This window comes from Scardinius erythrophthalmus (genome assembly GCF_964197995.2).
Source record: "Scardinius erythrophthalmus genome assembly, chromosome: 7".
Taxonomy (NCBI): Eukaryota; Metazoa; Chordata; class Actinopteri; order Cypriniformes; family Leuciscidae; genus Scardinius; species Scardinius erythrophthalmus.
In genome coordinates, this window is record NC_138227.1 from 3403563 (window position 1) to 3427819 (window position 24257).

General features: G+C 30.8%; 1 long non-coding RNA gene across 1 annotated transcript; it reads right to left on the reverse strand.

Annotated features, from left to right (window-relative positions):
• Window positions 1-519: 519 nt before the first annotated feature.
• Window positions 520-24120, reverse strand: LOC308694128. The gene is made up of 4 exons (XR_014030559.1): window positions 23914-24120; window positions 2324-2459; window positions 1304-1348; window positions 520-887 (listed from the first exon to the last, which is right to left on the reverse strand). It is a non-coding gene; the product is annotated as an uncharacterized lncRNA (long non-coding RNA).
• Between the last annotated feature and the right edge of the window lie 137 nt (window positions 24121-24257).

Genomic DNA, 24257 nt, shown 5'->3' on the forward strand with positions numbered 1-24257 from the left:
AGATACATTATTATTTTATTATTAACATGTATTAACAATAATACAACATAATTCATTTTTATACAGTATTTAATATTTTCAATATGTTATCATTATTTTATATGCAAATTGTTAAATAATAAATTATTATTATTAATTATTTAAATATAAAACAGGATTATTTTTCGTTCAAATGGTTAAATAATAATAAAATAAAAAAATATATAAATAAGTGAAAAAATGAGAGAGAAACATAATAATAGGAAAACAAATAATTTAATAAATGACTTGATAAAACAAATATAATGAATGTGTAATTAAACTCATTCTTCAGTTCTTGCACATGATGAGATGTTTGTTTTTAATTCATTTCACATGAACACACATGATTTAATAACAAGTTTAATAAATTCTGTGACAAACTGTTCTGTCACGTTATTGTAATGTGTGATGAATGAGAATATATAATAATAATGATGATCAGAGTGTGTAAAGCATCGGTTCTCCAGTCTGGTGTAGGAACGAAACCTAGGACAAAACTCACTGTAAAACTGCTTTATTATCAGGCAAAAAAAAAAAGACAAATTGGTACAAAAATAGAAAACGAATAACTGGAGGATGTGTATCATCTTGATACGTTAATGCTCTATAAAGTGAAACTCCCTCTAGTTTAAAAGATGAAATCAGCTCCAGGAACCCGGATCACCTACAGAAATCTATAAGCTTTCATTGGTTATTATGCTCTTATTGCTGAAAGTCCAGACTCTGAGATCAACTCTCTCTCTTCATCAGGAACCTCTGAGACGTGACATCACCGATGACCTCTGACCCTTCCCGTCCTCTGAGCACGGCACTCCCACGCCACGACATCACTTCCTCACGTCTGCATATGCGCAGACAGATCGATTCTGCAACAGGAGAAAAACACAACGTTAAAACTGGGATTTTGCAAAGAAAATGCAAGAAGGAATCAGTGTGCTTGTTGCATGTATTAGTATAGAAATAACAGTAAATTAGGCATTATTACGAATAACGGTAACACTTTATTTTACAGTGTCCTTGTTACATATGTCACATGTACTTACCATAGTAATAACAGTAAATTATGCATAATTACATGCAACTAACCTTCAACCAAACCCTAATCCTACCCTAACCCTATAGTAAGTACATGTTGCTACTTAATTTTACTCAGTATGTAAATGTTTAATTACACTGTAACAATGACACCTTAAAATAAAGTGTAACCTGAATTACGACATGTGGTTTGTTAATATTCCTCAGTACTTACTCTGAGACAAGAGCACATTATAATAAAACTGACCTGCTCAACACATAGAGGAACTGATCCGGATCATCTGCAAACTCCCTGCAAACAGAACAATCATCATCATCATCATCATCATCATCATCATCGAAAAGTCTTTAAAGTGGACTAAACCTTACATTACATTCATACTGGTGTTTTTAGGAAGCCAAACTATTTGGTTTATAATAATAATAATAATAATAATAATAATAATAAATAATAATAAATAATAATAATTAATTTTTGATAGTATTCGATTTTTTTAATAATGTCATTATCATTATCATTATTATTTTATTTATTCAAATGATTAAATAATAATAATAATAATAATAATAATAATAAAATAATAATAACAACTAATTTTTAAATATATTCAAGTTGTATAATAATAATAATTCATTTTTATATAGTATTATTTAATATGTTTAAATTGTGTATTATTTTCATTATTATTTTATATTCAAATTGTTAAATAACAATAATAATAATAATAATACAAAATAATAATAATCGTTTTTTTATAATTACTTTTTATTTAGTATTTAATGTTTTTAATAATATGTTATCATTATTATTATTTTTTTATTCAAATGTCTAATAATAAATTATTACTACTATTATTAAACAATTTAAATATAAAATATTAGTATTAATTTTATATTCAAATTGTTAAATAATAATAATTAATTTCCATATAGTAGTCTTTAATATTTTTTAATAATTTGTAATTATCATTATTATTATTTTATATTCAAATTGTTAAATAATAATAACAGTTATTAATAATAATAATTTTAGACTTTTTTTTTTCAGTGTTTCAGTGTTTCAATGTTTCAGTGTGTCAATGTTTCAGTGTGTCAATGTTTCAGTGTGTCAATGTTTCAGTGTGTCAATGTTTCAGTGTTTCAGTGTGTCAGTGCTTAAGTGTTTCAGTGTTTCAATGTTTCAGTGTGTCAATGTTTCAGTGTGTCAGTGTTTCAGTGTGTCAGTGTTCTGGGTCTGAACATGGACTCAGTCTTTGACTCGACTCACCTTGAGCCCCAGTGATAGAAGACTCTGTCCTGATAGTACAGACACAGGAACAGCCACACACTGATGGTCTCCAGCCAGAAGATCACGAAGAGGAACCAGACAGAAGAGAGCAGCAGCTCACACACCATCCTGAAACCTTCAGAGAACACCATCATCATCATCTTCATCATCATCATGGAAAAAGTCCATGAAAAAGTCCAAAACTGACAAAAGGTAAAAATGATGACAGTATACATACTAAGTTAAAATTATATGAAAAGGTCAAAAAATGACAAAAAGTCAAAATTATGACAGACATACCAAATTGAAATAATGACCAAAAAAAATGACAAAAAGTCAAAATTGACAAAAAGTCAAACAAAAAAGAAGAAAAAAGATTGCAAACATACTAATTTGAAATTATATGCAAAAGTCCAAAAAATGACAAAAAGTCAAAAATATGACAGACATACCAAATTGAAATGATGACAAAAAATGACCAAAAGTCAAATGTGTAATGTAAAGAACAATATATTAATGTGTGTATCTGGAGTTAGAGTAGAAGCAGCTTCAACAGATCGACTCTTGCTGACCTAAACCCACTGCAGTTATGACTCCTCTTCCCACCTCACTGGAACTAGCCACAGAAAGCCTGCCAGTTGGCTCTGAGTCTGCATGGAAGGGGATTTCATCGTTGTCCGAGAATGCTGTAGTTTTACTACATTTCTGTTCAGCTGCCTACCACTTTCATCAGCTCTGGTCCAGTGGGTTCAACAGCACATCTTTCTGTTCAGCTCTGTTAAACACTGGTTTGGTCCTTGTACACTTTGCTCGGATGTCTGGAAGGTTTTGACGCTGGACTCAAAGAGCAGCCGGTCCAGAGTCCGTGAAAATGAAGCCGGTCACTCTCCATTTTAAACACCAAAGAAGCTGATATAACACATGCTTGTTGACTCCATATGGGTTATTTATTTCAACCAACTTCCATGGATCTCCTTAGCCAAGTTGTATATATACAGTATGTAACTGTATGCTATATAATGGCTGAATATGATGAATTGAGGAAAACTGAACTATTCCAGATCATTTGCACAAAAGTCTGTGTACTGCTTCACAAATCAGTTTTCAAACCATACAATGCAAAATAAAAAATTGAAACCAGACGTTCATTTGTAATTTTTTTTCCTGTATAGCCTACTTCATCAATAGATAGTTTTGTTAAATTATGGCTTTACAAACAATCTTTTAAATGAGTGAAATCTCTCCGGTCTGAAATTATGACATAAAAAAGTAAAAAAATGAGTAAAAAGTCTAAACTATTGCAGACATACAAAGGTTGAACAATTTCATAAAAAAAGTCCAAATAGACAAAAAGTCTAAATTATTGCAGACATGCTAAGGTTGAAATTACATGAAAAAGTCCAAAAATTACAAAAAGTCAAAATTATTGTACATACTAAGGTTGAAATTACATGAAAAAGTCCAAAAATGACAAAAAGTCAAAATTGACAAAAAGTCTAAATTATTGCAGACATGCTAAGGTTGAAATTACATGAAAAAGTCCAAAAATTACAAAAAGTCAAAATTATTGGACATACTAAGGTTGAAATTACATGAAAAAGTCCAAAAATCACAGAAAGTCAAAATTATTGGACATACTAAGGTTGAAATTACATGAAAAAGTCCAAAAATTACAAAAAGTCAAAATTGACAAAAAGTCTAAATTATTGCAGACAAGGTTGAAATTACATGAAAAAGTCCAAAAATTACAAAAAGTCAAAATTGACAAAAAGTCTAAATTATTGCAGAAAAGGTTGAAATTACATGAAAAAGTCCAAAAATTTGAAAAAGTCTAAACTATTGCAGAGATACAAAGGTTGAACAATTTCATAAAAAAGTCCAAAAATGACAAAAAGTCAAAATTGACAAAAAGTCTAAATTATTGGACATACTAAGGTTGAAATTACATGAAAAAGTCCAAAAATTACAAAAAGTCAAAACTGTCAAAAAGTCAAAAAAAAAGAAAAGATTGCAAATATACTAAGTTGAAATTATATGCAAAAGTCCAAAAAATGACAGACATACCAAATTGAAATGATGACAAAAAATGACCAAAAGTCAAATGTGTAATGTAAAGAACAATATATTAATGTGTGTATCTGAAGTTAGAGTAGAAGCAGCTTCAACAGATCGACTCTGGAAGGTTTTGACGCTGGACTCAAACAGCAGCCGGTCCAGAGTCCGTGAAAATGAAGCCGGTCACTCTCCATTTTAAACACCAAAGAAGCTGATATAACACATGCTTGTTGACTCCATATGGGTTATTGATTTCAACCAACTTCCATGGATCTCCTTAGCCAAGTTGTATATATACAGTATGTAACTGTATGCTATATAATGGCTGAATATGATGAATTGAGGAAAACTGAACTATTCCAGATCATTTGCACAAAAGTCTGTGTACTGCTTCACAAATCAGTTTTCAAACCATACAATGCAAAATAAAAAATTGAAACCAGACGTTCATTTGTAATTTTTTTTCCTGTATAGCCTACTTCATCAATAGATAGTTTTGTTAAATTATGGCTTTACAAACAATCTTTTGAATGAGTGAAATCTCTCCGGTCTGAAATTATGACATAAAAAAAGTAAAAAAAATGAGTAAAAAAGTCTAAACTATTGCAGACATACAAAGGTTGAACAATTTCATAAAAAAAGTCCAAATAGACAAAAAGTCTAAATTATTGCAGACATGCTAAGGTTGAAATTACATGAAAAAGTCCAAAAATGACAAAAAGTCAAAATTGACAAAAAGTCTAAATTATTGCAGACATGCTAAGGTTGAAATTACATGAAAAAGTCCAAAAATTACAAAAAGTCAAAATTATTGGACATACTAAGGTTGAAATTACATGAAAAAGTCCAAAAATGACAAAAGTTAAAATTATTGGACATACTAAGGTTGAAATTACATGAAAAAGTCCAAAAATTACAAAAAGTCAAAATTATTGGACATACTAAGGTTGAAAATACATGAAAAAGTCCAAAAATGACAAAAAGTCAAAATTGACAAAAAGTCTAAATTATTGCAGACATGCTAAGGTTGAAATTACATGAAAAAGTCCAAAAATTACAAAAAGTCAAAATTATTGGACATACTAAGGTTGAAATTACATGAAAAAGTCCAAAAATGACAAAGTCAAAATTATTGGACATACTAAGGTTGAAATTACATGAAAAAGTCCAAAAATTACAAAAAGTCAAAATTGACAAAAAGTCTAAATTATTGCAGACAAGGTTGAAATTACATGAAAAAGTCCAAAAATTACAAAAAGTCAAAATTGACAAAAAGTCTAAATTATTGCAGAAAAGGTTGAAATTACATGAAAAAGTCCAAAAATTTGAAAAAGTCTAAACTATTGCAGAGATACAAAGGTTGAACAATTTCATAAAAAAGTCCAAAAATGACAAAAAGTCAAAATTGACAAAAAGTCTAAATTATTGCAGACATGCTAAGGTTGAAATTACATGAAAAAGTCCAAAAATGACAAAAAGTCAAAATTGACAAAAAGTCTAAATTATTGCAGACATGCTAAGGTTGAAATTACATGAAAAAGTCCAAAAATTACAAAAAGTCAAAATTATTGGACATACTAAGGTTGAAATTACATGAAAAAGTCCAAAAATGACAAAAAGTTAAAATTATTGGACATACTAAGGTTGAAATTACATGAAAAAGTCCAAAAATTACAAAAAGTCAAAATTATTGGACATACTAAGGTTGAAATTACATGAAAAAGTCCAAAAATGACAAAAAGTCAAAATTGACAAAAAGTCAAAATTATTGCAGACATGCTAAGGTTGAAATTACATGAAAAAGTCCAAAAATTACAAAAAGTCAAAATTATTGGACATACTAAGGTTGAAATTACATGAAAAAGTCCAAAAATGACAGAAAGTCAAAATTATTGGACATACTAAGGTTGAAATTACATGAAAAAGTCCAAAAATTACAAAAAGTCAAAATTGACAAAAAGTCTAAATTATTGCAGACAAGGTTGAAATTACATGAAAAAGTCCAAAAATTACAAAAAGTCAAAATTGACAAAAAGTCTAAATTATTGCAGAAAAGGTTGAAATTACATGAAAAAGTCCAAAAATTTGAAAAAGTCTAAACTATTGCAGAGATACAAAGGTTGAACAATTTCATAAAAAAGTCCAAAAATGACAAAAAGTCAAAATTGACAAAAAGTCTAAATTATTGGACATACTAAGGTTGAAATTACATGAAAAAGTCCAAAAATTACAAAAAGTCAAAACTGTCAAAAAGTCTAAATTATTGCAGACATACTAAGGTTGAAATTACATGAAAGAGTCCAAAAATGACAAAAAGTCAAAATTGACAAAAAGTCAAAAAAAAAGAAAAGATTGCAAATATACTAAGTTGAAATTATATGCAAAAGTCCAAAAAATGACAAAAAGTCAAAAATATGACAGACATACCAAATTGAAATGATGACAAAAAATGACCAAAAGTCAAATGTGTAATGTAAAGAACAATATATTAATGTGTGTATCTGGAGTTAGAGTAGAAGCAGCTTCAACAGATCGACTCTTGCTGACCTAAACCCACTGCAGTTATGACTCCTCTTCCCACCTCACTGGAACTAGCCACAGAAAGCCTGCCAGTTGGCTCTGAGTCTGCATGGAAGGGGATTTCATCGTTGTCCGAGAATGCTGTAGTTTTACTACATTTCTGTTCAGCTGCCTACCACTTTCATCAGCTCTGGTCCAGTGGGTTCAACAGCACATCTTTCTGTTCAGCTCTGTTAAACACTGGTTTGGTCCTTGTACACTTTGCTCGGATGTCTGGAAGGTTTTGACGCTGGACTCAAAGAGCAGCCGGTCCAGAGTCCGTGAAGATGAAGCCGGTCACTCTCCATTTTGAACACCAAAGAAGCTGATATAACACATGCTTGTTGACTCCATATGGGTTATTGATTTCAACCAACTTCCATGGATCTCCTTAGCCAAGTTGTATATATACAGTATGTAACTGTATGCTATATAATGGCTGAATATGATGAATTGAGGAAAACTGAACTATTCCAGATCATTTGCACAAAAGTCTGTGTACTGCTTCACAAATCAGTTTTCAAACCATACAATGCAAAATAAAAAATTGAAACCAGACGTTCATTTGTAATTTTTTTTTCCTGTATAGCCTACTTCATCAATAGATAGTTTTGTTAAATTATGGCTTTACAAACAATCTTTTGAATGAGTGAAATCTCTCCGGTCTGAAATTATGACATAAAAAAAGTAAAAAAAATGAGTAAAAAAGTCTAAACTATTGCAGACATACAAAGGTTGAACAATTTCATAAAAAAAGTCCAAATAGACAAAAAGTCTAAATTATTGCAGACATGCTAAGGTTGAAATTACATGAAAAAGTCCAAAAATGACAAAAAGTCAAAATTGACAAAAAGTCTAAATTATTGCAGACATGCTAAGGTTGAAATTACATGAAAAAGTCCAAAAATTACAAAAAGTCAAAATTATTGGACATACTAAGGTTGAAATTACATGAAAAAGTCCAAAAATGACAAAAAGTTAAAATTATTGGACATACTAAGGTTGAAATTACATGAAAAAGTCCAAAAATGACAAAAAGTCAAAATTATTGGACATACTAAGGTTGAAATTACATGAAAAAGTCCAAAAATGACAAAAAGTCAAAATTGACAAAAAGTCTGAATTATTGCAGACATGCTAAGGTTGAAATTACATGAAAAAGTCCAAAAATGACAAAAAGTCAAAATTATTGGACATACTAAGGTTGAAATTACATGAAAAAGTCCAAAAATTACAAAAAGTCAAAATTGACAAAAAGTCTAAATTATTGCAGACAAGGTTGAAATTACATGAAAAAGTCCAAAAATTACAAAAAGTCAAAATTGACAAAAAGTCTAAATTATTGCAGAAAAGGTTGAAATTACATGAAAAAGTCCAAAAATTTGAAAAAGTCTAAACTATTGCAGAGATACAAAGGTTGAACAATTTCATAAAAAGTCCAAAAATGACAAAAAGTCAAAATTGACAAAAAGTCTAAATTATTGCAGACATGCTAAGGTTGAAATTACATGAAAAAGTCCAAAAATGACAAAAAGTCAAAATTGACAAAAAGTCTAAATTATTGCAGACATGCTAAGGTTGAAATTACATGAAAAAGTCCAAAAATTACAAAAAGTTAAAATTATTGGACATACTAAGGTTGAAATTACATGAAAAAGTCCAAAAATTACAAAAAGTCAAAATTATTGGACATACTAAGGTTGAAATTACATGAAAAAGTCCAAAAATGACAAAAAGTCAAAATTGACAAAAAGTCTAAATTATTGCAGACATGCTAAGGTTGAAATTACATGAAAAAGTCCAAAAATTACAAAAAGTCAAAATTATTGGACATACTAAGGTTGAAATTACATGAAAAAGTCCAAAAATGACAGAAAGTCAAAATTATTGGACATACTAAGGTTGAAATTACATGAAAAAGTCCAAAAATTACAAAAAGTCAAAATTGACAAAAAGTCTAAATTATTGCAGACAAGGTTGAAATTACATGAAAAAGTCCAAAAATTTGAAAAAGTCTAAACTATTGCAGAGATACAAAGGTTGAACAATTTCATAAAAAAGTCCAAAAATGACAAAAAGTCAAAATTGACAAAAAGTCTAAATTATTGGACATACTAAGGTTGAAATTACATGAAAAAGTCCAAAAATTACAAAAAGTCAAAACTGTCAAAAAGTCTAAATTATTGCAGACATACTAAGGTTGAAATTACATGAAAGAGTCCAAAAATGACAAAAAGTCAAAATTGACAAAAAGTAAAAAAAAAAAGAAAAGAGTGCAAATATACTAAGTTGAAATTATATGCAAAAGTCCAAAAAATGACAAAAAGTCAAAAATATGACAGACATACCAAATTGAAATGATGACAAAAAATGACCAAAAGTCAAATGTGTAATGTAAAGAACAATATATTAATGTGTGTATCTGGAGTTAGAGTAGAAGCAGCTTCAACAGATCGACTCTTGCTGACCTAAACCCACTGCAGTTATGACTCCTCTTCCCACCTCACTGGAACTAGCCACAGAAAGCCTGCCAGTTGGCTCTGAGTCTGCATGGAAGGGGATTTCATCGTTGTCCGAGAATGCTGTAGTTTTACTACATTTCTGTTCAGCTGCCTACCACTTTCATCAGCTCTGGTCCAGTGGGTTCAACAGCACATCTTTCTGTTCAGCTCTGTTAAACACTGGTTTGGTCCTTGTACACTTTGCTCGGATGTCTGGAAGGTTTTGACGCTGGACTCAAACAGCAGCCGGTCCAGAGTCCGTGAAAATGAAGCCGGTCACTCTCCATTTTGAACACCAAAGAAGCTGATATAACACATGCTTGTTGACTCCATATGGGTTATTGATTTCAACCAACTTCCATGGATCTCCTTAGCCAAGTTGTATATATACAGTATGTAACTGTATGCTATATAATGTCTGCATATGATGAATTGAGGAAAACTGAACTATACCAGATCATTTGCACAAAAGTCTGTGTACTGCTTCACAAATCAGTTTTCAAACCATACAATGCAAAATAAAAAATTGAAACCAGACGTTCATTTGTAATTTTTTTTCCTGTATAGCCTACTTCATCAATAGATAGTTTTGTTAAATTATGGCTTTACAAACAATCTTTTGAATGAGTGAAATCTCTCCGGTCTGAAATTATGACATAAAAAAAGTAAAAAAAATGAGTAAAAAAGTCTAAACTATTGCAGACATACAAAGGTTGAACAATTTCATAAAAAAAGTCCAAATAGACAAAAAGTCTAAATTATTGCAGACATGCTAAGGTTGAAATTACATGAAAAAGTCCAAAAATGACAAAAAGTCAAAATTGACAAAAAGTCTAAATTATTGCAGACATGCTAAGGTTGAAATTACATGAAAAAGTCCAAAAATTACAAAAAGTCAAAATTATTGGACATACTAAGGTTGAAATTACATGAAAAAGTCCAAAAATGACAAAAGTTAAAATTATTGGACATACTAAGGTTGAAATTACATGAAAAAGTCCAAAAATTACAAAAAGTCAAAATTATTGGACATACTAAGGTTGAAAATACATGAAAAAGTCCAAAAATGACAAAAAGTCAAAATTGACAAAAAGTCTAAATTATTGCAGACATGCTAAGGTTGAAATTACATGAAAAAGTCCAAAAATTACAAAAAGTCAAAATTATTGGACATACTAAGGTTGAAATTACATGAAAAAGTCCAAAAATGACAAAGTCAAAATTATTGGACATACTAAGGTTGAAATTACATGAAAAAGTCCAAAAATTACAAAAAGTCAAAATTGACAAAAAGTCTAAATTATTGCAGACAAGGTTGAAATTACATGAAAAAGTCCAAAAATTACAAAAAGTCAAAATTGACAAAAAGTCTAAATTATTGCAGAAAAGGTTGAAATTACATGAAAAAGTCCAAAAATTTGAAAAAGTCTAAACTATTGCAGAGATACAAAGGTTGAACAATTTCATAAAAAAGTCCAAAAATGACAAAAAGTCAAAATTGACAAAAAGTCTAAATTATTGCAGACATGCTAAGGTTGAAATTACATGAAAAAGTCCAAAAATGACAAAAAGTCAAAATTGACAAAAAGTCTAAATTATTGCAGACATGCTAAGGTTGAAATTACATGAAAAAGTCCAAAAATTACAAAAAGTCAAAATTATTGGACATACTAAGGTTGAAATTACATGAAAAAGTCCAAAAATGACAAAAAGTTAAAATTATTGGACATACTAAGGTTGAAATTACATGAAAAAGTCCAAAAATTATAAAAAGTCAAAATTATTGGACATACTAAGGTTGAAATTACATGAAAAAGTCCAAAAATGACAAAAAGTCAAAATTGACAAAAAGTCTGAATTATTGCAGACATGCTAAGGTTGAAATTACATGAAAAAGTCCAAAAATTACAAAAAGTCAAAATTATTGGACATACTAAGGTTGAAATTACATGAAAAAGTCCAAAAATGACAGAAAGTCAAAATTATTGGACATACTAAGGTTGAAATTACATGAAAAAGTCCAAAAATTACAAAAAGTCAAAATTGACAAAAAGTCTAAATTATTGCAGACAAGGTTGAAATTACATGAAAAAGTCCAAAAATTACAAAAAGTCAAAATTGACAAAAAGTCTAAATTATTGCAGAAAAGGTTGAAATTACATGAAAAAGTCCAAAAATTTGAAAAAGTCTAAACTATTGCAGAGATACAAAGGTTGAACAATTTCATAAAAAGTCCAAAAATGACAAAAAGTCAAAATTGACAAAAAGTCTAAATTATTGCAGACATGCTAAGGTTGAAATTACATGAAAAAGTCCAAAAATGACAAAAAGTCAAAATTGACAAAAAGTCTAAATTATTGCAGACATGCTAAGGTTGAAATTACATGAAAAAGTCCAAAAATTACAAAAAGTCAAAATTATTGGACATACTAAGGTTGAAATTACATGAAAAAGTCCAAAAATGACAAAAAGTTAAAATTATTGGACATACTAAGGTTGAAATTACATGAAAAAGTCCAAAAATTACAAAAAGTCAAAATTATTGGACATACTAAGGTTGAAATTACATGAAAAAGTCCAAAAATGACAAAAAGTCAAAATTGACAAAAAGTCTAAATTATTGCAGACATGCTAAGGTTGAAATTACATGAAAAAGTCCAAAAATTACAAAAAGTCAAAATTATTGGACATACTAAGGTTGAAATTACATGAAAAAGTCCAAAAATGACAGAAAGTCAAAATTATTGGACATACTAAGGTTGAAATTACATGAAAAAGTCCAAAAATTACAAAAAGTCAAAATTGACAAAAAGTCTAAATTATTGCAGACAAGGTTGAAATTACATGAAAAAGTCCAAAAATTACAAAAAGTCAAAATTGACAAAAAGTCTAAATTATTGCAGAAAAGGTTGAAATTACATGAAAAAGTCCCAAAATTTGAAAAAGTCTAAACTATTGCAGAGATACAAAGGTTGAACAATTTCATAAAAAAGTCCAAAAATGACAAAAAGTCAAAATTGACAAAAAGTCTAAATTATTGGACATACTAAGGTTGAAATTACATGAAAAAGTCCAAAAATTACAAAAAGTCAAAACTGTCAAAAAGTCTAAATTATTGCAGACATACTAAGGTTGAAATTACATGAAAGAGTCCAAAAATGACAAAAAGTCAAAATTGACAAAAAGTAAAAAAAAAAGAAAAGAGTGCAAATATACTAAGTTGAAATTACATGAAAAAGTCCAAAAATTTGAAAAAGTCTAAACTATTGCAGACATACAAAGGTTGAACAATTTCATAAAAAAAGTCCAAAATTGACAAAAAGTCAAACAAGAAAAAAGATTGCAATCATACTAAGTTGAAATTATATGCAAAAGTCCAAAAAATGACAAAAAGTCAAAAATATGACAGACATACCAAATTGAGAAAGGATGACAAAAAATGACCAAAAGTCAAATGTGTAATGTAAAGAACAATATATTAATGTGTGTATCTGGAGTTAGAGTAGAAGCAGCTTCAACAGATCGACTCTTGCTGACCTAAACCCACTGCAGTTATGACTCCTCTTCCCACCTCACTGGAACTAGCCACAGAAAGCCTGCCAGTTGGCTCTGAGTCTGCATGGAAGGGGATTTCATCGTTGTCCGAGAATGCTGTAGTTTTACTACATTTCTGTTCAGCTGCCTACCACTTTCATCAGCTCTGGTCCAGTGGGTTCAACAGCACATCTTTCTGTTCAGCTCTGTTAAACACTGGTTTGGTCCTTGTACACTTTGCTCGGATGTCTGGAAGGTTTTGACGCTGGACTCAAACAGCAGCCGGTCCAGAGTCCGTGAAGATGAAGCCGGTCACTCTCCATTTTGAACACCAAAGAAGCTGATATAACACATGCTTGTTGACTCCATATGGGTTATTGATTTCAACCAACTTCCATGGATCTCCTTAGCCAAGTTGTATATATACAGTATGTAACTGTATGCTATATAATGTCTGCATATGATGAATTGAGGAAAACTGAACTATACCAGATCATTTGCACAAAAGTCTGTGTACTGCTTCACAAATCAGTTTTCAAACCATACAATGCAAAATAAAAAATTGAAACCAGACGTTCATTTGTAATTTTTTTTCCTGTATAGCCTACTTCATCAATAGATAGTTTTGTTAAATTATGGCTTTACAAACAATCTTTTGAATGAGTGAAATCTCTCCGGTCTGAAATTATGACATAAAAAAGTAAAAAAATGACAAAAAGTCTAAATTATTGCAGACATACTAAGGTTGAAATTACACGAAAAAGAGTCCAAAAATGACAAAAAAGTCAAAATTGACAAAAAGTCTAAATTATTGCAGACATGCTAAGGTTGAAATTACATGAAAAAGTCCAAAAATTACAAAAAGTCAAAATTATTGGACATACTAAGGTTGAAATTACATGAAAAAGTCCAAAAATGACAAAAAGTCAAAATTGACAAAAAGTCTAAATTATTGCAGACATGCTAAGGTTGAAATTACATGAAAAAGTCCAAAAATTACAAAAAGTCAAAATTGACAAAAAGTCTAAATTATTGCAGACAAGGTTGAAATTACATGAAAAAGTCCAAAAATTTGAAAAAGTCTAAACTATTGCAGACATACAAAGGTTGAACAATTTCATAAAAAAAGTCCAAAAATGACAAAAAGTCAAAATTGACAAAAAGTCAAACAAGAAAAAAGATTGCAATCATACTAAGTTGAAATTATATGCAAAAGTCCAAAAAATGACAAAAAGTCAAAAATATGACAGACATACCAAATTGAGAAAGGATGACAAAAAATGACCAAAAGTCAAATGTGTAATGTAAAGAACAATATATTAATGTGTGTATCTGGAGTTAGAGTAGAAGCAGCTTCAACAGATCGACTCTTGCTGACCTAAACCCACTGCAGTTATGACTCCTCTTCCCACCTCACTGGAACTAGCCACAGAAAGCCTGCCAGTTGGCTCTGAGTCTGCATGGAAGGGGATTTCATCGTTGTCCGAGAATGCTGTAGTTTTACTACATTTCTGTTCAGCTGCCTACCACTTTCATCAGCTCTGGTCCAGTGGGTTCAACAGCACATCTTTCTGTTCAGCTCTGTTAAACACTGGTTTGGTCCTTGTACACTTTGCTCAGATGTCTGGAAGGTTTTGACGCTGGACTCAAACAGCAGCCGGTCCAGAGTCCGTGAAGATGAAGCCGGTCACTCTCCATTTTGAACACCAAAGAAGCTGATATAACACATGCTTGTTGACTCCATATGGGTTATTGATTTCAACCAACTTCCATGGATCTCCTTAGCCAAGTTGTATATATACAGTATGTAACTGTATGCTATATAATGTCTGCATATGATGAATTGAGGAAAACTGAACTATACCAGATCATTTGCACAAAAGTCTGTGTACTGCTTCACAAATCAGTTTTCAAACCATACAATGCAAAATAAAAAATTGAAACCAGACGTTCATTTGTAATTTTTTTTCCTGTATAGCCTACTTCATCAATAGATAGTTTTGTTAAATTATGGCTTTACAAACAATCTTTTGAATGAGTGAAATCTCTCCGGTCTGAAATTATGACATAAAAAAAGTAAAAAAAATGAGTAAAAAAGTCTAAACTATTGCAGACATACAAAGGTTGAACAATTTCATAAAAAAAGTCCAAATAGACAAAAAGTCTAAATTATTGCAGACATGCTAAGGTTGAAATTACATGAAAAAGTCCAAAAATGACAAAAAGTCAAAATTGACAAAAAGTCTAAATTATTGCAGACATGCTAAGGTTGAAATTACATGAAAAAGTCCAAAAATTACAAAAAGTCAAAATTATTGGACATACTAAGGTTGAAATTACATGAAAAAGTCCAAAAATGACAAAAGTTAAAATTATTGGACATACTAAGGTTGAAAATACATGAAAAAGTCCAAAAATGACAAAAAGTCAAAATTGACAAAAAGTCTAAATTATTGCAGACATGCTAAGGTTGAAATTACATGAAAAAGTCCAAAAATTACAAAAAGTCAAAATTATTGGACATACTAAGGTTGAAATTACATGAAAAAGTCCAAAAATGACAAAGTCAAAATTATTGGACATACTAAGGTTGAAATTACATGAAAAAGTCCAAAAAATGACAAAAAGTCAAAATTGACAAAAAGTCTAAATTATTGCAGACAAGGTTGAAATTACATGAAAAAGTCCAAAAATTACAAAAAGTCAAAATTGACAAAAAGTCTAAATTATTGCAGAAAAGGTTGAAATTACATGAAAAAGTCCAAAAATTTGAAAAAGTCTAAACTATTGCAGAGATACAAAGGTTGAACAATTTCATAAAAAAGTCCAAAAATGACAAAAAGTCAAAATTGACAAAAAGTCTAAATTATTGCAGACATGCTAAGGTTGAAATTACATGAAAAAGTCCAAAAATGACAAAAAGTCAAAATTGACAAAAAGTCTAAATTATTGCAGACATGCTAAGGTTGAAATTACATGAAAAAGTCCAAAAATTACAAAAAGTCAAAATTATTGGACATACTAAGGTTGAAATTACATGAAAAAGTCCAAAAATGACAAAAAGTTAAAATTATTGGACATACTAAGGTTGAAATTACATGAAAAAGTCCAAAAATTACAAAAAGTCAAAATTATTGGACATACTAAGGTTGAAATTACATGAAAAAGTCCAAAAATTACAAAAAGTCAAAATTGACAAAAAGTCTAAATTATTGCAGAAAAGGTTGAAATTACATGAAAAAGTCCAAAAATTTGAAAAAGTCTAAACTATTGCAGAGATACAAAGGTTGAACAATTTCATAAAAAAGTCCAAAAATGACAAAAAGTCAAAATTGACAAAAAGTCAAAATTATTGCAGACATGCTAAGGTTGAAATTACATGAAAAAGTCCAAAAATTACAAAAAGTCAAAATTATTGGACATACTAAGGTTGAAATTACATGAAAAAGTCCAAAAATGACAGAAAGTCAAAATTATTGGACATACTAAGGTTGAAATTACATGAAAAAGTCCAAAAATTACAAAAAGTCAAAATTGACAAAAAGTCTAAATTATTGCAGACAAGGTTGAAATTACATGAAAAAGTCCAAAAATTTGAAAAAGTCTAAACTATTGCAGAGATACAAAGGTTGAACAATTTCATAAAAAAAGTCCAAAAATGACAAAAAGTCAAAATTGACAAAAAGTCTAAATTATTGGACATACTAAGGTTGAAATTACATGAAAAAGTCCAAAAATTACAAAAAGTCAAAACTGTCAAAAAGTCTAAATTATTGCAGACATACTAAGGTTGAAATTACATGAAAGAGTCCAAAAATGACAAAAAGTCAAAATTGACAAAAAGTAAAAAAAAAAGAAAAGATTGCAAATATACTAAGTTGAAATTATATGCAAAAGTCCAAAAAATGACAAAAAGTCAAAAATATGACAGACATACCAAATTGAAATGATGACAAAAAATGACCAAAAGTCAAATGTGTAATGTAAAGAACAATATATTAATGTGTGTATCTGGAGTTAGAGTAGAAGCAGCTTCAACAGATCGACTCTTGCTGACCTAAACCCACTGCAGTTATGACTCCTCTTCCCACCTCACTGGAACTAGCCACAGAAAGCCTGCCAGTTGGCTCTGAGTCTGCATGGAAGGGGATTTCATCGTTGTCCGAGAATGCTGTAGTTTTACTACATTTCTGTTCAGCTGCCTACCACTTTCATCAGCTCTGGTCCAGTGGGTTCAACAGCACATCTTTCTGTTCAGCTCTGTTAAACACTGGTTTGGTCCTTGTACACTTTGCTCGGATGTCTGGAAGGTTTTGACGCTGGACTCAAAGAGCAGCCGGTCCAGAGTCCGTGAAGATGAAGCCGGTCACTCTCCATTTTGAACACCAAAGAAGCTGATATAACACATGCTTGTTGACTCCATATGGGTTATTGATTTCAACCAACTTCCATGGATCTCCTTAGCCAAGTTGTATATATACAGTATGTAACTGTATGCTATATAATGGCTGAATATGATGAATTGAGGAAAACTGAACTATTCCAGATCATTTGCACAAAAGTCTGTGTACTGCTTCACAAATCAGTTTTCAAACCATACAATGCAAAATAAAAAATTGAAACCAGACGTTCATTTGTAATTTTTTTTCCTGTATAGCCTACTTCATCAATAGATAGTTTTGTTAAATTATGGCTTTACAAACAATCTTTTGAATGAGTGAAATCTCTCCGGTCTGAAATTATGACATAAAAAAAGTAAAAAAAATGAGTAAAAAAGTCTAAACTATTGCAGACATACAAAGGTTGAACAATTTCATAAAAAAAGTCCAAATTGACAAAAAGTCTAAATTATTGCAGACATGCTAAGGTTGAAATTACATGAAAAAGTCCAAAAATGACAAAAAGTCAAAATTGACAAAAAGTCTAAATTATTGCAGACATGCTAAGGTTGAAATTACATGAAAAAGTCCAAAAATTACAAAAAGTCAAAATTATTGGACATACTAAGGTTGAAATTACATGAAAAAGTCCAAAAATGACAAAAAGTTAAAATTATTGGACATACTAAGGTTGAAATTACATGAAAAAGTCCAAAAATTACAAAAAGTCAAAATTATTGGACATACTAAGGTTGAAATTACATGAAAAAGTCCAAAAATGACAAAAAGTCAAAATTGACAAAAAGTCTGAATTATTGCAGACATGCTAAGGTTGAAATTACATGAAAAAGTCCAAAAATTACAAAAAGTCAAAATTATTGGACATACTAAGGTTGAAATTACATGAAAAAGTCCAAAAATGACAGAAAGTCAAAATTATTGGACATACTAAGGTTGAAATTACATGAAAAAGTCCAAAAATTACAAAAAGTCAAAATTGACAAAAAGTCTAAATTATTGCAGACAAGGTTGAAATTACATGAAAAAGTCCAAAAATTACAAAAAGTCAAAATTGACAAAAAGTCTAAATTATTGCAGAAAAGGTTGAAATTACATGAAAAAGTCCAAAAATTTGAAAAAGTCTAAACTATTGCAGAGATACAAAGGTTGAACAATTTCATAAAAAGTCCAAAAATGACAAAAAGTCAAAATTGACAAAAAGTCTAAATTATTGCAGACATGCTAAGGTTGAAATTACATGAAAAAGTCCAAAAATGACAAAAAGTCAAAATTGACAAAAAGTCTAAATTATTGCAGACATGCTAAGGTTGAAATTACATGAAAAAGTCCAAAAATTACAAAAAGTCAAAATTATTGGACATACTAAGGTTGAAATTACATGAAAAAGTCCAAAAATGACAAAAAGTTAAAATTATTGGACATACTAAGGTTGAAATTACATGAAAAAGTCCAAAAATTACAAAAAGTCAAAATTATTGGACATACTAAGGTTGAAATTACATGAAAAAGTCCAAAAATGACAAAAAGTCAAAATTGACAAAAAGTCTAAATTATTGCAGACATGCTAAGGTTGAAATTACATGAAAAAGTCCAAAAATTACAAAAAGTCAAAATTATTGGACATACTAAGTTTGAAATTACATGAAAAAGTCCAAAAATGACAGAAAGTCAAAATTATTGGACATACTAAGGTTGAAATTACATGAAAAAGTCCAAAAATTACAAAAAGTCAAAATTGACAAAAAGTCTAAATTATTGCAGACAAGGTTGAAATTACATGAAAAAGTCCAAAAATTACAAAAAGTCAAAATTGACAAAAAGTCTAAATTATTGCAGAAAAGGTTGAAATTACATGAAAAAGTCCCAAAATTTGAAAAAGTCTAAACTATTGCAGAGATACAAAGGTTGAACAATTTCATAAAAAAGTCCAAAAATGACAAAAAGTCAAAATTGACAAAAAGTCTAAATTATTGGACATACTAAGGTTGAAATTACATGAAAAAGTCCAAAAATTACAAAAAGTCAAAACTGTCAAAAAGTCTAAATTATTGCAGACATACTAAGGTTGAAATTACATGAAAGAGTCCAAAAATGACAAAAAGTCAAAATTGACAAAAAGTAAAAAAAAAAAGAAAAGAGTGCAAATATACTAAGTTGAAATTATATGCAAAAGTCCAAAAAATGACAAAAAGTCAAAAATATGACAGACATACCAAATTGAAATGATGACAAAAAATGACCAAAAGTCAAATGTGTAATGTAAAGAACAATATATTAATGTGTGTATCTGGAGTTAGAGTAGAAGCAGCTTCAACAGATCGACTCTTGCTGACCTAAACCCACTGCAGTTATGACTCCTCTTCCCACCTCACTGGAACTAGCCACAGAAAGCCTGCCAGTTGGCTCTGAGTCTACATGGAAGGGGATTTCATCGTTGTCCGAGAATGCTGTAGTTTTACTACATTTCTGTTCAGCTGCCTACCACTTTCATCAGCTCTGGTCCAGTGGGTTCAACAGCACATCTTTCTGTTCAGCTCTGTTAAACACTGGTTTGGTCCTTGTACACTTTGCTCGGATGTCTGGAAGGTTTTGACGCTGGACTCAAACAGCAGCCGGTCCAGAGTCCGTGAAGATGAAGCCGGTCACTCTCCATTTTGAACACCAAAGAAGCTGATATAACACATGCTTGTTGACTCCATATGGGTTATTGATTTCAACCAACTTCCATGGATCTCCTTAGCCAAGTTGTATATATACAGTATGTAACTGTATGCTATATAATGTCTGCATATGATGAATTGAGGAAAACTGAACTATACCAGATCATTTGCACAAAAGTCTGTGTACTGCTTCACAAATCAGTTTTCAAACCATACAATGCAAAATAAAAAATTGAAACCAGACGTTCATTTGTAATTTTTTTTCCTGTATAGCCTACTTCATCAATAGATAGTTTTGTTAAATTATGGCTTTACAAACAATCTTTTGAATGAGTGAAATCTCTCCGGTCTGAAATTATGACATAAAAAAGTAAAAAAATGACAAAAAGTCTAAATTACTGCAGACATACTAAGGTTGAAATTACACGAAAAAGAGTCCAAAAATGACAAAAAAGTCAAAATTGACAAAAAGTCTAAATTATTGCAGACATGCTAAGGTTGAAATTACATGAAAAAGTCCAAAAATTACAAAAAGTCAAAATTATTGGACATACTAAGGTTGAAATTACATGAAAAAGTCCAAAAATGACAAAAAGTCAAAATTGACAAAAAGTCTAAATTATTGCAGACATGCTAAGGTTGAAATTACATGAAAAAGTCCAAAAATTACAAAAAGTCAAAATTATTGGACATACTAAGGTTGAAATTACATGAAAAAGTCCAAAAATGACAAAAAGTCAAAATTGACAAAAAGTCTAAATTATTGCAGACAAGGTTGAAATTACATGAAAAAGTCCAAAAATTTGAAAAAGTCTAAACTATTGCAGACATACAAAGGTTGAACAATTTCATAAAAAAAGTCCAAAAATGACAAAAAGTCAAAATTGACAAAAAGTCAAACAAGAAAAAAGATTGCAATCATACTAAGTTGAAATTATATGCAAAAGTCCAAAAAATGACAAAAAGTCAAAAATATGACAGACATACCAAATTGAGAAAGGATGACAAAAAATGACCAAAAGTCAAATGTGTAATGTAAAGAACAATATATTAATGTGTGTATCTGGAGTTAGAGTAGAAGCAGCTTCAACAGATCGACTCTTGCTGACCTAAACCCACTGCAGTTATGACTCCTCTTCCCACCTCACTGGAACTAGCCACAGAAAGCCTGCCAGTTGGCTCTGAGTCTGCATGGAAGGGGATTTCATCGTTGTCCGAGAATGCTGTAGTTTTACTACATTTCTGTTCAGCTGCCTACCACTTTCATCAGCTCTGGTCCAGTGGGTTCAACAGCACATCTTTCTGTTCAGCTCTGTTAAACACTGGTTTGGTCCTTGTACACTTTGCTCGGATGTCTGGAAGGTTTTGACGCTGGACTCAAAGAGCAGCCGGTCCAGAGTCCGTGAAGATGAAGCCGGTCACTCTCCATTTTAAACACCAAAGAAGCTGATATAACACATGCTTGTTGACTCCATATGGGCAATGGCGCCACCAGGGGGTGGCCAGGGGTGGCCGTGGCCACCCTTGGCCGACTCCTGGCCACCCCACTGGCCACCCCGCTGGCCAGTATAAATTTTAGTAGCATCAGTTATGCATTTCATCCCTAATGCACAGCCAGGCAGGCCGCTCTAGACCTTCCATCGCACACAGTAGCCAGTACTCCCCCGCCCATAGACTGTAAAAAAAATAGCCCCCGCCCCTCCGTCAATGCCGCTGTTGCGCCCTTTTACAGTCTATGTGTTGCGCGCTCAGACAGCAACAGCTCAGCGCGTGCCCGTCGGTCAACAATTTCAAAAGAAGTTAAGAAAGAAGACGAAGAAGACTACCGCGTCAGTTTGGGTGACAAAGTCATCTGAAGTCATTCCATAGCTTAATGTGAGGGACTGAAGTCTATTTAGGCCTACATCATTCAAGTTTATGGAAACTCGTTTTCGCTCCTCTGTGGCGGTCAATCATTCTCCATTCAGTATTCAAACAGCGCGCGCGCCTCTTCCGGTTGGATGCATGGTAAAACTCTCCAATATGATATATGCACATTATAATGCATTATCTGTAGATAAAAGGTTGTGGATTTGCATAAAATGACTTTATTTTGTTGGAGTTTGTTGCTGTTTTTAAACGACTCACTTCCGTGTGCTTGTTAGATCACACACATCACAAGGACTATGAATCGACATCAAACGCACAATAACTGGAATTTTTAAACTGTGAAACAAATGATCAATAAACTGTTGGACAGATACACTCTAGGATTTGTGCGCTCGACATTTCTTCGCTTTGTGCCCTGAACTTTATGCTCACTTGTGCAGCGCAGCGCTGCACACTGTGACTCCATGTTGCTTTGAGCACATCATTCTGCATCCGCGATGCGCATACGCGCTTTGTGTGCTTTGTTTTGAAGCATTTCATATTATCATGGTTTTGCGCACTGAAAGATTATTAAAAGCCTATATTTTTTATACCTAGCCTGCTCAATACATTTTAAATAAGCATAATTTAATTGTATATTATTTCTTTGTAGTGTAGGCTATATAAATATATACACTTCTGAATTCTTGACATTAATATATAAATATAATATATTTGTGTCTGCCAGTATCTGCTTTTCCCCAGTAACTGTTTTGTTTGCAATAAATGTACACCTTATGCCAAATATAATTGCAAAATAAAACAGAATTGTTGTGCAACTCAAAATGTTAACTGTACTGTTATTAGTCTATGCATATTATATCATTAGTAACATTAAATATAACACAATAAACCATCATATAGTATATCAGTAGGAGTTTCTTTAAGTCTTTCTGATAGTTTTCTACAGGCCGGTTTACTACAACAGTAGAAAAAAATCTGAAATTATGAAAAATTTCTGGAGGCGCCACTCCATATGGGTTATTGATTTCAACCAACTTCCATGGATCTCCTTAGCCAAGTTGTATATATACAGTATGTAACTGTATGCTATATAATGGCTGAATATGATGAATTGAGGAAAACTGAACTATTCCAGATCAATTGCACAAAAGTCTGTGTACTGCTTCACAAATCAGTTTTCAAACCATACAATGCAAAATAAAAAATTGAAACCAGACGTTCATTTGTAATTTTTTTTCCTGTATAGCCTACTTCATCAATAGATAGTTTTGCTAAATTATTATTGAAATTAAAGTCCAAAAATGATTGAAAAGTCAAAAAAAGACAAAAAGTCAAAAATTACAAAAAGTCAAAATTATGACAGTCAAACTAATTTGATATGAAATTATATGAAAAAGTCAAAAAAGTACAAAGTCAAAATTGTGACAAAGTCCAAAATTATGATATGAAAAAGTCCAAAGGCAAATAGAAAAAATTATGACAGACATAAGTTGAAATTATGATATGAAAAAGAAAAAAAAAAAGAAAAAAAAAGTCAAAATTATCACAGACATACTAAATTGAAATTATGACAGTCAAAAAAAATACAAAAAGAAAAAATTGACAAAAAGTCATCACTGATCATCATCATCACTATCATCATAATCATCATGCTTTGGTAAAGTTTAATTATGTAAAACAGTACAAATTCTGACATAATTATGATGACGTACTAAGTCATAATAAGAAAATGAAATGACATAAAAAGATAGAATTTACGACACAGGAAACATCTAAATGATATAAAGTCATAATTATGACATACTAAATAATTAATAAATGGAAAAGGTCGAAATTATTACTTTGTATGTCATACTTTCCACTTTTTATGTCACGATTCGCAAAAGCACGGGTTTTTCTTCTTATGTTGCGGAAATGGGATTTAATAGATCACAGACTTACAGAGTCACAAATAAAACCAATAATCGTTTTAATAAATACTGACCAATTCATAAAGTTGAGCGACTGACCTGTTTGTGGACTGAATCCTGCTAGTGAATCAACAGACTGTCAGTCGGTCAGTAAATCATCTGTAACCAGTGACACACACAGACACTAACGTTAATCTGATCTATTGATTAATTAAATACATTTAACAGCGAAATGCTGGAACAGTTTACAGTTAATCTGATCACGCTAAAACACCACTTCCGGTCATAAGCTTCTGCTTGTAGTTCAGAATAAAAGTCCTCATGAACCTGCATAAAGCCAAAGCAAAGACGTTTCAGATATTTGTTTTACATTTCAAAACAAAACACCAAATATTAATAATTTAACCCAGATCTGCCGAAGAGATGCTAAAACCCCATTACAG